This window comes from Pseudophryne corroboree, unplaced genomic scaffold (assembly GCF_028390025.1).
Source record: "Pseudophryne corroboree isolate aPseCor3 unplaced genomic scaffold, aPseCor3.hap2 scaffold_218, whole genome shotgun sequence".
In the NCBI taxonomy this organism is placed as follows: Eukaryota; Metazoa; Chordata; class Amphibia; order Anura; family Myobatrachidae; genus Pseudophryne; species Pseudophryne corroboree.
In genome coordinates, this window is record NW_026968826.1 from 451,902 (window position 1) to 467,301 (window position 15,400).

Genomic DNA, 15,400 nt, shown 5'->3' on the forward strand with positions numbered 1-15,400 from the left:
GATACACATTGGTACTTTCCCATGATGAGTGAGTGCTTCAGGATTTCTTGCACTTACATGGGCTATTAACCAAAAGGTTGGAGGTTCAATCCCACCCAGGGATGTAATTGACCTTGTCTTCAGATTTTGGTGATCTTTAAGTAGACAAGTCAAAATTTCAAACCCCCTCTTATGGTGTAGGGTACCTGGCCTTCTCTGACGTAATCAGAGTTAGATTTAATTAAGTGATTTTATAAAAAACAGCTAGGAAGCACAATATCTCTCTTTTGCAAAGAGCTAGGCATTGGAAAATTCAGGGCTATAACGTGTAGATGAAGCACTAACAGGAGGCTTTAAAATTTTCATTCTAGTGTCTTTCGTTTGGGAGAAAAATGCAAAGGTACAATACAGCTTTTCCTTGCCGATATCTCTCTTTTGCAAAGAGATAGGCATTGGAAAATTCAGGGCTATACCGTGTAGATGAAGCACTAACAGGAGGCTTTTAAATTTTCATTCTAGTGTCCTTCGTTTGGGAGAAAAATGCAAAGGTACAATACAGCTTTTCCTTGCCGATATCTCTCTTTTGCAAAGAGATAGGCATTGGAAAATTCAGGGCTATAACGTGTAGATGAAGCACTAACAGGAGGCTTTAAAATTTTCATTTTAGTGTCTTTCGTTTGGGAGAAAAATGCAAAGGTACAATACAGTTTTTCCTTGCCGATATCTCTCTTTTGCAAAGAGATAGGCATTGGAAAATTCAGGGCTATAACGTGTAGATGAAGCACTAACAGGAGGCTTTAAAATTTTCATTCTAGTGTCTTTCGTTTGGGAGAAAAATGCAAAGGTACAATACAGCTTTTCCTTGCCAATATCTCTCTTTTGCAAAGAGCTAGGCATTGGAAAATTCAGGGCAATAGCGTGTAGATGAAGCACTAACAGGAGGCTTTAAAATTTTCATTCTAGTGTCTTTCGTTTGGGAGAAAAATGCAAAAGTACAATGCAGCTTTTCCTTGCCGATATCTCTCTTTTGCAAAGAGATAGGCATTGGAAAATGCAGGGCTATAACGTGTAGATGAAGCACTAACAGGAGGCTTTAAAATTTCCATTCTAGTGTCTTTCGTTTGGGAGAAAAATGCAAAGGTACAATACAGCATTTCCTTGCCGATATCTCTCTTTTGCAAAGAGATAGGCATTGGAAAATTCAGGGCTATAACGTGTAGATGAAGCACTAACAGGAGGCTTTAAAATTTTCATTCTAGTGTCTTTCGTTTGGGAGAAAAATGCAAAGGTACAATACAGCTTTTCCTTGCCGATATCTCTCTTTTGCAAAGAGCTAGGCATTGGAAAATTCAGGGCTATACCGTGTAGATGAAGCACTAACAGGAGGCTTTTAAATTTTCATTCTAGTGTCTTTCGTTTGGGAGAAAAATGCAAAGGTACAATACAGCTTTTCCTTGCCAATATCTCTCTTTTGCAAAGAGCTAGGCATTGGAAAATTCAGGGCTATAACGTGTAGATGAAGCACTAACAGGAGGCTTTAAAATTTTCATTCTAGTGTCTTTCGTTTGGGAGAAAAATGCAAAAGTACAATGCAGCTTTTCCTTGCCGATATCTCTCTTTTGCAAAGAGATAGGCATTGGAAAATTCAGGGCTATAACGTGTAGATGAAGCACTAATAGGAGGCTTTAAAATTTTCATTCTAGTGTCTTTCGTTTGGGAGAAAAAAGCAAAGGTACAATACAGCTTTTCCTTGCCGATATCTCTCTTTTGCAAAGAGATAGGCATTGGAAAATTCAGGGCTATAACGTGTAGATGAAGCACTAACAGGAGGCTTTAAAATTTTCATTCTAGTGTCTTTCGTTTGGGAGAAAAATGCAAAAGTACAATGCAGCTTTTCCTTGCCGATATCTCTCTTTTGCAAAGAGATAGGCATTGGAAAATGCAGGGCTATAACGTGTAGATGAAGCACTAACAGGAGGCTTTAAAATTTTCATTCTAGTGTCTTTCGTTTGGGAGAAAAATGCAAAGGTACAATACAGCATTTCCTTGCCGATATCTCTCTTTTGCAAAGAGATAGGCATTGGAAAATTCAGGGCTATAACGTGTAGATGAAGCACTAACAGGAGGCTTTAAAATTTTCATTCTAGTGTCTTTCGTTTGGGAGAAAAATGCAAAGGTACAATACAGCTTTTCCTTGCCGATATCTCTCTTTTGCAAAGAGATAGGCATTGGAAAATTCAGGGCTATAACGTGTAGATGAAGCACTAACAGGAGGCTTTAACATTTTCATTCTAGTGTACTTCGTTTGGGAGAAAAATGCAAAGGTACAATACAGCTTTTCCTTGCCGATATCTCTCTTTTGCAAAGAGATAGGCATTGGAAAATTCAGGGCTATAACGTGTAGATGAAGCACTAATAGGAGGCTTTAAAATTTTCATTCTAGTGTCCTTCGTTTGGGAGAAAAATGCAAAGGTACAATACAGCTTTTCCTTGCCGATATCTCTCTTTTGCAAAGAGATAGGCATTGGAAAATTCAGGGCTATAACGTGTAGATGAAGCACTAACAGGAGGCTTTAAAATTTTCATTCTAGTGTCTTTCGTTTGGGAGAAAAATGCAAAGGTACAATACAGTTTTTCCTTGCCGATATCTCTCTTTTGCAAAGAGATAGGCATTGGAAAATTCAGGGCTATAACGTGTAGATGAAGCACTAACAGGAGGCTTTAAAATTTTCATTCTAGTGTCTTTCGTTTGGGAGAAAAATGCAAAGGTACAATACAGCTTTTCCTTGCCAATATCTCTCTTTTGCAAAGAGCTAGGCATTGGAAAATTCAGGGCAATAACGTGTAGATGAAGCACTAACAGGAGGCTTTAAAATTTTCATTCTAGTGTCTTTCGTTTGGGAGAAAAATGCAAAAGTACAATGCAGCTTTTCCTTGCCGATATCTCTCTTTTGCAAAGAGATAGGCATTGGAAAATGCAGGGCTATAACGTGTAGATGAAGCACTAACAGGAGGCTTTAAAATTTTCATTCTAGTGTCTTTCGTTTGGGAGAAAAATGCAAAGGTACAATACAGCATTTCCTTGCCGATATCTCTCTTTTGCAAAGAGATAGGCATTGGAAAATTCAGGGCTATAACGTGTAGATGAAGCACTAACAGTAGGCTTTAAAATTTTCATTCTAGTGTCTTTCGTTTGGGAGAAAAATGCAAAGGTACAATACAGCATTTCCTTGCCGATATCTCTCTTTTGCAAAGAGATAGGCATTGGAAAATTCAGGGCTATAACGTGTAGATGAAGCACTAACAGGAGGCTTTAAAATTTTCATTCTAGTGTCTTTCGTTTGGGAGAAAAATGCAAAGGTACAATACAGCTTTTCCTTGCCGATATCTCTCTTTTGCAAAGAGCTAGGCATTGGAAAATTCAGGGCTATACCGCGTACATGAAGCACTAACAGGAGGCTTTTAAATTTTCATTCTAGTGTCTTTCGTTTGGGAGAAAAATGCAAAGGTACAATACAGCTTTTCCTTGCCAATATCTCTCTTTTGCAAAGAGCTAGGCATTGGAAAATTCAGGGCTATAACGTGTAGATGAAGCACTAACAGGAGGCTTTAAAATTTTCATTCTAGTGTCTTTCGTTTGGGAGAAAAATGCAAAAGTACAATGCAGCTTTTCCTTGCCGATATCTCTCTTTTGCAAAGAGATAGGCATTGGAAAATTCAGGGCTATAACGTGTAGATGAAGCACTAATAGGAGGCTTTAAAATTTTCATTCTAGTGCCTTTCGTTTGGGAGAAAAAAACAAAGGTACAATACAGCTTTTCCTTGCCGATATCTCTCTTTTGCAAAGAGATAGGCATTGGAAAATTCAGGGCTATAACGTGTAGATGAAGCACTAACAGGAGGCTTTAAAATTTTCATTCTAGTGTCTTTCGTTTGGGAGAAAAATGCAAAGGTACAATACATCTTTTCCTTGCCGATATCTCTCTTTTGCAAAGAGCTAGGCATTGGAAAATTCAGGGCTATAACGTGTAGATGAAGCACTAACAGTAGGCTTTAAAATTTTCATTCTAGTGTCTTTCGTTTGGGAGAAAAATGCAAAGGTACAATACAGCTTTTCCTTGCCGATATCTCTCTTTTGCAAAGAAATAGGCATTGGAAAATTCAGGGCTATAACGTGTAGATGAAGCACTAACAGGAGGCTTTAAAATTTTCATTCTAGTGTCCTTCGTTTGGGAGAAAAATGCAAAGGTACAATACAGCTTTTCCTTGCCGATATCTCTCTTTTGCAAAGAGATAGGCATTGGAAAATTCAGGGCTATATCGTGTAGATGAAGCACTAACAGGAGGCTTTAAAATTTTCATTCTAGTGTCTTTCGTTTGGGAGAAAAATGCAAAGGTACAATACAGCTTTTCCTTGCCGATATCTCTCTTTTGCAAAGAGCTAGGCATTGGAAAATTCAGGGCTATAACGTGTAGATGAAGCACTAACAGTAGGCTTTAACATTTTCATTCTAGTGTCTTTCGTTTGGGAGAAAAATGCAAAGGTACAATACAGCTTTTCCTTGCCGATATCTCTCTTTTGCAAAGAGATAGGCATTGGAAAATGCAGGGCTATAACGTGTAGATGAAGCACTAACAGGAGGCTTTACAATTTTCATTCTAGTGTCTTTCGTTTGGGAGAAAAATGCAAAGGTACAATACAGCATTTCCTTGCCGATATCTCTCTTTTGCAAAGAGATAGGCATTGGAAAATTCAGGGCTATTACGTGTAGATGAAGCACTAACAGGAGGCTTTAAAATTTTCATTCTAGTGTCCTTCGTTTGGGAGAAAAATGCAAAGGTACAATACAGCATTTCCTTGCCGATATCTCTCTTTTGCAAAGAGATAGGCATTGGAAAATTCAGGGCTATAACGTGTAGATGAAGCACTAACAGGAGGCTTTAAAATTTTCATTCTAGTGTACTTCGTTTGGGAGAAAAATGCAAAGGTACAATACAGCTTTTCCTTGCCGATATCTCTCTTTTGCAAAGAGATAGGCATTGGAAAATTCAGGGCTATAACGTGTAGATGAAGCACTAATAGGAGGCTTTAAAATTTTCATTCTAGTGTCCTTCGTTTGGGAGAAAAATGCAAAGGTACAATACAGCTTTTCCTTGCCGATATCTCTCTTTTGCAAAGAGATAGGCATTGGAAAATTCAGGGCTATAACGTGTAGATGAAGCACTAACAGGAGGCTTTAAAATTTTCATTCTAGTGTCTTTCGTTTGGGAGAAAAATGCAAAGGTACAATACAGCTTTTCCTTGCCGATATCTCTCTTTTGCAAAGAGCTAGGCATTGGAAAATTCAGGGCTATAACGTGTAGATGAAGCACTAACAGGAGGCTTTAAAATTTTCATTCTAGTGTCTTTCGTTTGGGAGAAAAATGCAAAGGTACAATACAGCTTTTCCTTGCCGATATCTCTCTTTTGCAAAGAGATAGGCATTGGAAAATTCAGGGCTATAACGTGTAGATGAAGCACTAACAGTAGGCTTTAACATTTTCATTCTAGTGTCTTTCGTTTGGGAGAAAAATGCAAAGGTACAATACAGCTTTTCCTTGCCGATATCTCTCTTTTGCAAAGAGATAGGCATTGGAAAATGCAGGGCTATAACGTGTAGATGAAGCACTAACAGGAGGCTTTACAATTTTCATTCTAGTGTCTTTCGTTTGGGAGAAAAATGTAAAAGTACAATGCAGCTTTTCCTTGCCGATATCTCTCTTTTGCAAAGCGATAGGCATTGGAAAATTCAGGGCTATAACGTGTAGATGAAGCACTAACAGGAGGCTTTAAAATTTTCATTCTAGTGTCTTTCGTTTGGGAGAAAAATGCAAAGGTACAATACAGCTTTTCCTTGCCGATATCTCTCTTTTGCAAAGAGCTAGGCATTGGAAAATTCAGGGCTATAACGTGTAGATGAAGCACTAACAGTAGACTTTAAAATTTTCATTCTAGTGTCTTTCGTTTGGGAGAAAAATGCAAAGGTACAATACAGCTTTTCCTTGCCAATATCTCTCTTTTGCAAAGAGCTAGGCATTGGAAAATTCAGGGCTATAACGTGTAGATGAAGCACTAACAGGAGGCTTTAAAATTTTCTTTCTAGTGTCTTTCGTTTGGGAGAAAAATGCAAAGGTACAATACAGTTTTTCCTTGCCGATATCTCTCTTTTGCAAAGAGATAGGCATTGGAAAATTCAAGGGCTATAACGTTTAGATGAAGCACTAACAGGAGGCTTTAAAATTTTCATTCTAGTGTCTTTCGTTTGGGAGAAAAATGCAAAGGTACAATACAGCTTTTCCTTGCCGATATCTCTCTTTTGCAAAGAGATAGGCATTTGAAAATTCAGGGCTATAACGTGTAGATGAAGCACTAACAGGAGGCTTTAAAATTTTCATTCTAGTGTCCTTCGTTTGGGAGAAAAATGCAAAGGTACATTACAGCTTTTCCTTGCCGATATCTCTCTTTTGCAAAGAGATAGGCATTGGAAAATTCAGGGCTATAACGTGTAGATGAAGCACTAACAGGAGGCTTTAAAATTTTCATTCTAGTGTCTTTCGTTTGGGAGAAAAATGCAAAGGTACAATACAGCTTTTCCTTGCCAATATCTCTCTTTTGCAAAGAGCTAGGCATTGGAAAATTCAGGGCTATAACGTGTAGATGAAGCACTAACAGGAGGCGAACATCCCCAAAGGGGAGTTCCTAAGATTAAAGAGGAACTGTTCGGATGAGGCAACCTACCGACACAAAAGTGAGGAGGTAGCGGCCCGTCTCAAGGAACGAGGCTACAGCAATAGATCCATTAAAAAGGCACGGAACTCCCTTTTGAAAACAACTAGGAATTCCCTCATCTTCCAAGAAAAGAAAGTGAAGGATCAAGATGACCTGAGATTTGTGGGAGACTTCTGTCAGGAGTGGAGACAACTTAAAGAAGGTATACAAAAACACTGGCATGTTCTGTTGTCTGACTCAGACCTAGCAACTAGCCTGGGAGACAAGGTCTCGATGAGCTGGAGAAGGTCACCCAACCTAAAGGACTATTGGGTACAAAGTCATTACCAACGACTCCCTTCCGTCTCTCCTTCAGTAAGAGGCACATACCCTTGTGGGACCTGCAGGGCCTGTGACTATATGAAGCCAACACAAGAAATCACAGACAAATTTGGTAACCAACACAGGATCTCCGATTACTTCAACTGCAAAACAACCAATGTGGTGTATTGCCTACAGTGCCTGTGTGGCAAAAGATATGTGGGAATAACCACACGGATGTTTAAACAACGGATTTTGGAACATGCAGGAACAATCCGAAACGTGGATAGGGATATGCAGAACTTCCGACAAATAACCACGGTGGCCAGACATTTTCATCTCCACCATAATGACAACACCCATCGAATGCAAGCTTTTGGCCTGGAAAAGGTCAAACTTGGAATCAGAGGGGGCGATGTAATGCAGGAACTACTCAAAAAGGAGAGCCAGTGGACCTACCTATTGGGAAGTTTAGCTCCATCAGGTCTCAACGAACACATAAACTATACGGTGTTCCTATGATGATTATTTACATGTGATATTGAGACACGCCATTTAGATCTCGATGGCGCCAATGTATGCGCTCTCTCTCTTTCTCTCTTTCCCCTTTCTTAACTCAACCTTTCCTTAGGCTCCAACAAATTCGTGCTACCCCGGCCTGCAAGACCTATTTTCATTACATGCTGTGTATCAGGCCACTTTTCATTAGATGTATCAACATAATAATTGCAATAGCAAATTAAATCACCAGTATATTTCAACAATATACAACTATTACCCCAATTTTTAACCTACTCCCCCCTTGGTGTCCTCCTTGACTCACCGTCCTTTCCCTTTCCTCCCCACTTTTCACCAGTTCTATTATTATCATTATTTTTATTTCTATAATTCTTACACATTCTGTACTCACTAGTATTCTTATTATTTGAATATACACACTCTTTAGACCGTTTTGAACAACAACTAGGTACACTTTTTGACATTACCTATCAAGGTAACATCTTTATCACCCACAAACATTTGTTTTGTGTTTTCTCACATGTGCACTTTTAATTTTGTGTTTAATGTCACTTTTTTCAATTTTGTCACTTTTATTCACATATTTTTCATCTCTGATACCACAACCATCAGGTCACAATTACATCTGCTCGATGATTTTTCGAGCAGACCTACACATAGAACCTAAATTAATCACCTGCAGTCAATTTCTACACAATCAGGTTTCATAACATTCACAATACAGAGCACCAACACTAATGATACACAACAACCAAACAAGCCTCCCCTGCACTGTAGTCACCCATTTCCCATTATTTAACCCTTTTTTTCCCCATTCTGTCATCCCTTCCCCCTCCCCTTCCAATTTTCCCTTCCCTCAATTACACCCCCCTTTTCTCCTCCCCCTTTTGTTTTCACTTCCCTCCCCCCCCCTCCCCCTTTCCCCCCTCTTTTTCCCCCCTCCCCCCCCCCCTCCCTTTTCCTCCCCCCCCCCCCCTCCCCCGCTTTTTTCCCCCTGGTCCCTCCATACCCATTTCCCCCCCCCCCCCTCCCAAACCCCCGCCCCCCCACCCCCCTTTTATAAAAAAAAAAAAATTTTATATTTATATTTATCTTTATAATCTCTAATCCTTAATTTTCATGTTTCATTTTTAATTTCTAATTTTATATTTATATTTATTCTTATTTTTACATTCTTTATATTTATTTTTATTTTACAGTTATATTTATTGTCTTATCTATACCTATCTCATACCCATTTACATTTATCATTATTATTACTATTATTTTCAAATTTATACTCATTTTTATTCTTATTTATTATTTTTTATTATTATCATTATTACTTTTATTTATTTTGCATTTTTCTCTCCTCCGTATTTCCCCAAATTTCAACTTCGTATTCATCAGTGCATAATTTTACTCTATACGGACTTTGGCGGGAAAGCCTAAACTTTAAGGTTATATTATCAAAGATGAATATTCGGCGAGGATAATGCACAATATTTCCATCTCCAGAACAAGATTTGTTCCTCTAAATAGAGTTTTATTTATTTATTATTTATCATAACCGTCTATTAATTAGTAAATTACAGTCACTTTTATCTTACTTACGACGATTGGGTCACCAACCTCTGTCACTGGCATATTTTGATTAACAGGTCGGTCATGTTTATATCTATTTTCATTATTTTTTATTATTATTTCCTATTATCCCTATTATGATTATTACTTTTATTTTGATATCACTATTATTATTAGTATTATCACAGGAGATATTTCCTCTTACTAATCAATTAATTTCTGCATTAAGAATGTCATAGCTTAAATCTCCTGAAACATATTGTCGATTCTAATTATGTTAAATGTATGTTTAGAAAACGCACATTGTCTTTAATCTTATTTTTCTGTTGGATTTTCAGCTTATATAACTGTGATTTGATTAACCATTATCCTCCATAAAAAAATTCTGTTTATTAATTAAACCGTTATTCGATATTTTTGATCTAACACACCATACGCTTTGAACATTACTTTAATTGATTCCATTGTGATCCACATATATTAACTTTCATTTATGGAGGTTTAATAGAATAAGCACTGCCTGGTGGATAGAATTGTTTAACAAAAATTATGCCATAATTAGTGGTCTACGTATATTAACTATTACTTATGGAGCTTCAATAGAATAAGCACAGCCAGGTGGATGGAAGCGCTGAACAAACCTATGCCATAATTAGGCAATTAAGAACTCAGGAAAGGGATTGGTTGATGATCCCCTTTTTAAATGCACCATCTGAACACCACCATAGGCTGCCAGGTGAGCAAGCCCAGGTGGTGAAACGTACGTCCAACTAACGGCCTCACGCACGGACTCCTCACTGCAGGAGGAGCCGTGACCAACAGCAGTCATTCAGAACGGCTGAGCGGCAATGATCCATCGAGTTCGGGGAGATCGCGAGTGGTAATGTACAATAACCTACGGGTCAGACTCACTCACCCGACACTCCCCACACACTCTCTCTCTTCCTGTCAACTTTCACTTTCACGGACAGACACCCGGTCTCCGGTGGCGCATCCGGACCCTGCAAGGCAAGTGGCAACAGGGTCCGCCTAACACCACATACGGCTTCTCAGGCTGCCGTCCGCTGCCTTTCTTTCCACGGCACAACCCACGATCCCACTCTCATCTGTCCTCCGCTCCAATGATGAGGTCAGACAGCAGATGGGATCAGTGAACTGGAGTGCCGACTATCCTTTGCCCTCAGAGTTACAGTCTCACACTTGACCAGTTACCTGCAGGTAATTTTGATAAAATAACAAGTACCAACGCATACAAAAACATGGCAATAAACAAGGCGCAATTATTGGGGATATAAACACCTGTGATTTTGTTTTAACTTGTGCCTATTAAGATAATATCAATTGTTACCTAGCAACAGCAATGTTTTTTATTAGGAGCAGGTCTGTTTTGTGCAATCTCATTGCACAATAAATGTTGTTAAATGATGCAGTGTTATTAACACAATTGTGATTTAGTCTATTACTGTGGGCCTTTTTATTTCATTTTCGGACTCTGGCTCAGACCCAAGTGGCGCATTTAGGACCCTGCAAGGCTCATAAGCATCAGGGCCCATCTAACACCACGTTGGGGTCTCTAGCCAGTGTGCCAGTTCTATCTTTTTTTCTGTGACACAGTCGACGGTCCTACTCTCATCTTTCCTCCGCTCATGAATGAGGTTAGACAGCAGATGGGACTAGCAGACTAGAGTGTCACTATCTAATTTTCTACTATCCATGCCAGCATAATCTTGTTTTTTCTTTATTTGCATTTGTTACATACCTGACAAACAACACTAATGTGTCAGTTTTTCATTCAAGATACAAATGAATCATTTTGGAGACAGAATGTTGCAGTAAAACCCAATTGTAACTATGTATTCTCTAACAGACATGGATATTATTTTCTCTTTAACATGGAAGAGATGTTAAAACACAGATTTACTCTGTGAAATATGGGGAGAAGCTGATCTCACATACACAGCAGTATTTTTCTGCAAGGTGTAATTAATTATATCACCAATATCATCTCTGCTGCTCACAGGATATTTTTGATAGATTACTATCATTTTTTGTCATTAATTTCTGTGATTACTGCTGTTCATTGGATAAGTTTGATAGATTACTATCATTTTTCTTATCATCCATTGTTGAGCAAAATATACAAATAATTTTAAGATGATGATATTTGCTCTTTTTTGAATTATTCATATTTTTACCACTGTTTAAAAGGGGAATAAGTAATTGATACGTCTAATATACCCCTGTTATTTTATTTTAGTTGAGTATTGGATAAATAAAAGCTAAGTTTTAATTATAGACAGTTTTCATCTTTTTCACATCATTAATCATCAAAAGAGTGCTCCAAATATAGGAATTTCTTCTATTTGGTAAGATGTGGGCTCTTCCACACCCACCAAATCATTCTGTATCTGGTACACTATTCCTGGGAGCACCTCCAACGTCAGAATAGTTGCCCACTTGGGCTTGATATATTTTTTCTGTTTAGTTGGTTGTTTGAGATTTAGTCATTCAATTATAACCAGTCTGGTGCAGGGTAAACCAAGTTTTGCCACAAAAGTCAATACTGACAAAGGCTAATAATCATTCATCTAGAACGTTTCCTAGAAAAACTTTAAAAAGTCAATAATCTGGAGAATTTTTGTAAGAAACACATTGGTACTTTCCCATGATGAGTGAGTGCTTCAGGATTTCTTGCACTTACATGGGCTATTAACCAAAAGGTTGGTGGTTCAATCCCACCCAGGGATGTAATTGACCTTGTCATCAGATTTTGGTGATCTTTAAGTAGACAAGTCAAAATTTCAAACCCCCTCTTATGGTGTAGGGTACCTGGCCTTCTCTGACGTAATCAGAGTTAGATTTAATTAAGTGATTTTATAAAAAACAGCTAGGAAGCACAATTTAGCAGTGGGTTGCAGAGAAAAAAATAACATTTTAAACCTACCGGTAATTTTTTTTTCTCGTAGTCCGTAGAGGATGATGGGGACTCCGTAAGGACCATGGGGGATAGACGGGCTCCGCAGCAGACATGGGCACTTTAAGAAAGACTTTAGATCTGGGTGTGCACTGGCTCCTCCCTCTATGCCCCTCCTCCATACCTCAGTTAGAGAAACTGTGCCCAGAGGAGACGGACAGTACGAGGAAAGGATTTTTGTTAATCCAAGGTCAAGATTCATACCAGCCACACCAATCACACCGTATAACTTGTGATATACTACCCAGTTAACAGTATGAATCAAATCTAACTCTGATTACATCAGAGAAGGCCAGGTACCCTACACCATAGCAGGGGTTTTCGAAATTTTGACTTGTCTACTTAAAGATCAACAAAATCTGATAATAAGTTCAATTACATCCCTGGGTGGGATTGAACCACCAACCTTTTGGTTAATAGCCGTATACACTAACTGATTGCGCCACAGCGAAACTTTGCAAAAGTACATACTGACAAAGGCTAATAAGCATTCATCTAGAACGTTTCCTATAAAAACTTTAAATAGTCAATAATCTGGAGAGTTTTTGTAAGATGTTTCTTCCATCAACCAATGAAGAAACACATTGGTACTTTCCCATGATGAGTGAGTGCTTCAGGATCTCTTGCACTTACATGTGCAGCAGAGTACTGTAATGGAAGCATGCTGGGTCCATAACCCAGAGGTAGGCAGATTGAAACTATCCTCTGCTATATGACTTGTCTACTTAAATATTACCAAAATTTGATCACAAGGTCAATTACGTCCCTGGATGGGATTGAACCACCAACCTTTTGATTAATAGCTGAACACACTAACCGATTGCGCCACAGAGACACTTTGCGAAAAGTACATACTGACAAAGACTAATAAGCATTCATCTAGAACGTTTCCTAGAAAAACTTTAAAAAGTCAATAACCTGGAGAGTTTTTGTAAGATGTTTCTTCCAGCAACCAATGAAGAAACACATTGGTACTTTCCCATGATGAGTGAGTGCTTCAGGATCTCTTGCACTTACATGTGCAGCAGAGTACTGCAATGGAAGCATGCTGGGCCCATAACCCAGAGGTAGGCAGATTGATACTATCCTTTGCTATATGCATTTTTTTTGTTCATTAAAGTAATCCAAAACTGGGATTGATATTTTAGCTTTTATTTTTACTTAAAGTACAATAACTTTTACCATTTTAATTTGTTTTAATAGTATATTGACAGTGTTGTTTTCTTTCAAAAATCCAATTAATTTTCTTTACCCGATTATTAAAATGGTAAGTGACAAAAACAAACTACATTGTCACCAGAAGAGCAATACAAAATGTACAAGTGATATATTAAAATCATCTTTCCAGCTTGAATTTCAATGATGCATTGGGGCAACGATTTTGTGAGAAACATCTTCACCCTTAAATAAAGATTTTCTTAATTCCTTACCTGTGTGCTAATTAGATATCACCTTGTTTTCACATTAAACAGACTTCCACATGAGAAAGCAGCAAGGATGCAGTGGCGTTAATGTTTCCTGGTGTCAACCTGTATTATTTCAGTAGATATTGAAATGAGGATGCATCTTGCTGCCTTTCCAATGAAGCAAGTTTAATTTAGTAATAGGTGAAAAACCATCCCTACAAATATGTTAATCAGATACTTGGCTTTGTGGACACTTTTCAGAGAACAAATTAGTTAGCATAAAAATAAAGCCAGAAAATGAAGAGCTGTTTAATCACTCAATTGGATTTTTCTGCCAGCATATTTCTTTTTCTCTGCAACCCACTGCTAAATTGTGCTTCCTAGCTGTTTTTTTTATAAAATCACTGATTCAAATCTAACTCTGATTACATCAGAGTAGGCCAGGTACCCTACACCATAAGAAGGGGGTTTGAAATTTTGACTTGTCTACTTAAAGATCACCAAAATCTGATAACAAGGTCAATTACATCGCTGGGTGGGATTGAACCACCAACCCTTTGATTAATAACCAAACACACTAACCGATTGCGCCACAGAGACACTTTACAAACATACATACTGACAAAGGCTAATAAGCATTCATCTAGAACGTTTCCTAGAAAAACTTTAAAAAGTCAATAATCTGGAGAGTTTTTGTAAGATGTTTCTTCCATCAACCAACGAAGAAACACATTGGTACTTTCCCATGATGAGTGAGTGCTTCAGGATCTCTTGCACTTACATGTGCAGCAGAGTACTGCAATGGAAACATGCTGGGCCCATAACCCAGAGGTAGGCAGATTGAAACTATCCTCTGCTATATGCATTTTTTTTTGTAAATTAAAGTAATCCAAAACTGGGATTGATATTTTTGCTCTTTTATTTTTACTTAAAGTACAATAACTTTTACCATTTTAATTTGTTTTAATAGTATATTGACAGTATTGTTTTCTTTCAAAAATCCACTTAATTTTCTTTACCCTATTATTAAAATGGTAATTGACAAAAACAAACTACATTGTCACCAGAAGAGCAATACAAAATGTACAAGTGATATATTAAAATCATCTTTCCAGCTTGAATTTCAATGATGCATTGGGGCAACGATTTTGTGAGAAACACCTTCACCCTTAAATAAAGATTTTCTTAATTCCTTACCTGTGTGCTAATTAGATATCACCTTGTTTTCACATTAAACAGACTTCCACATGCGAAAGCAGCAAGGATGCAGTGGCGTTAATGTTTCCTGGTGTCAACCTGTATTATTTCAGTAGACATTGAAATGAGGATGCATCTTGCTGCCTTTCCAATGAAGCAAGTTTAATTCAGTAATAGGTGAAAAACCATTCCTACAAAGGTGTTAATCAGAGACTTGGCTTTGTGGACACTTTTCAGAGAGCAAATTTGTTAGCATAAACATAAAATCAGAAAATGAAGAGCTGTTTAAACAGCTACTGCCTGAGGGTCTCTTGACCTGGTGCAATACCTCTGTAGCTTTTTGTTGAGGCGGGACGCCATCATGTCTATCTGGAACAGTCCCCACCGACTTGCAATCTGTGCGAAGACTTCCTGATGGAGTCCCCACTCTCCTGGATGTAGGTCGTGTCTGCTGAGGAAGTCTGCTTCCCAGTTGTCCACTCCCGGAATGAACACTGCTGACAGTGCGCTTACATGATTCTCCACCCAGCGAAGAATTCTGGTGGCTTCCGCCATCGCCACTCTGCTCCTTGTGCCGCCTTGGCGGTTTACATGAACTACTGCGGTGACGTTGTCTGACTGGATCAGAACTGGTTGGTCGCGAAGTAAGGTCTCCGCTTGACATAGGGCGTTGTATATGGCCCTTAGCTCCAG